General features: G+C 46.9%; 1 non-coding gene across 1 annotated transcript; it reads left to right on the forward strand.

Annotated features, from left to right (window-relative positions):
• Nucleotides 1–1,367: 1,367 nt before the first annotated feature.
• trnat-agu (transfer RNA threonine (anticodon AGU)) lies at nt 1,368–1,441 on the forward strand. Its single transcript has one exon. It is a non-coding gene; the product is annotated as a tRNA-Thr (tRNA).
• Nucleotides 1,442–1,661: the final 220 nt, after the last annotated feature.

The raw sequence follows: 1,661 nt of genomic DNA on the forward strand, positions 1-1,661 counted from the left end.
ACTCCATTAATTTTCTGCCTTCCATTTTCATTTCTGATCTGACTCTACCTTCCAGTCCCCATCTCCCTGCCAAACTAGTTTTAACCCTCCCCAACAGCACTAGCAAAACATCCTGCAAGGAACTCCGTCCTGGCTCGGTTCAGGTGCAACCCGTCCAACCTGTCCCAAAAATCGAAAGTCCTCCCTCCTGCACCATCTTTCCAGCCACACGTTCATCTGTCTTATCCATCTATTCCTGTACATTCATCTGTCTTATCCATCTATTCCTGTACTCACTTGCACGTGGCACTGGGAGTAATCCGGAGATTATTACTTTTGATGTCCTGCTTGCTAATTTCTTACCTCACTCCCTAAGTTCTGACTGCAGCACAACATCCTTATATCAACCTATGTTGTTGGTTCTGATGTGGACTACCACTGCTGGCTGTTCACCCTTCCGCTTCAGGGTGCTCTGCAACTGCTCAATGACATCCTTGACCCTGGCACCAGGGAGCCAACACTCCATTCCTGGATTCACGTCTGTGGCCATAGAAACACCTGATTGTTCCCTTGACGATTGAATCAGCTATCACTATGGCTTTTCCAGTCTTCCCTGTACTCCCCTTTGCTGCTGAGTCACCCATGGTGTCATGGACTTGGCTCCGGCTGCACTCCCCAGGTGAAGCATCATTGTCCTCTGTATTCAGAACTGAATACCTGCTGGAGAGTGAGACGCACTCGGGGTGTCCTGCACTACCTGCCTGATTCTTTTTGACTGCCTGGTGGTCACCCATTCCCTCTCTCCCTGCATACTCTTAAGCTGTGGGGTGACCGCATCTATAAACGTGTTATCTATGTGCAAAGAACAAACAACAGTACAGCACAGGAACAGGCCATTCGGCCCTCCAAGCCTGCGCCGATCTTGATGCCTGTCTAAACTAAAACCTTCTGCACTTCAGGGGACCGTATCCCTCTCTTCCCATCCTATTCATGTATTTGTCAAGATGCCTCTTAAACGTCGCTATCTTCCCTGCTTCCACCACCTTCCCCGGCAGCAAGTTCCAGGCACTCACCACCCTCTGTGTAAAGAACTTGCCTCGCACATCCCCTCTAAACTTTGCCCCTCTTGCCTTAAACCTATGTCCCCTCGTAACTGACTCTGCCACCCTGTGAAAAAGCTTCTGACTATCCACTCTGTCTCTGCCACTCATAACTTTGTCAACCTCTATCATGTCGCCCCTCCACCTCCATTCTCAGTTTTGGGAAAAATAGAGTATATGACTGTATCAGTAAGTAGGAAAAGTTAAAATATGTTGTGACCAGTGGAGACGTGTGATGAGAATAAACAGATCCTCCTCTGATTTCAACTACAGCAGCATTAGTGATTTGGCTCTGTAGCTTAGTTGGTAAAAGCACCAGCCTAGTAAACAGAAGAGCCTGGGTTCAACTCCCAGCAGAGCCTTATTTCACATTTGTGGTATGCTTTAGAAATTTCTTTATCAATCATTTATATCTCTGTTTTGTGAACTTGAACTTGGAATTCAAATTACATGATGAATTTCAGTCACAGGAGAAAACAGCCTTTGTGAAGGATGTGAGTTGGGAATGGCTGTTCCTCCTTGTCCAGAAATTCAGTGCTGATCCGCCAAAGGCAACTTCTTTGACACAAATTTGTTCACGGT

Source organism: Heterodontus francisci, unplaced genomic scaffold, assembly GCF_036365525.1.
Source record: "Heterodontus francisci isolate sHetFra1 unplaced genomic scaffold, sHetFra1.hap1 HAP1_SCAFFOLD_330, whole genome shotgun sequence".
NCBI classification, from domain to species: domain Eukaryota; kingdom Metazoa; phylum Chordata; class Chondrichthyes; order Heterodontiformes; family Heterodontidae; genus Heterodontus; species Heterodontus francisci.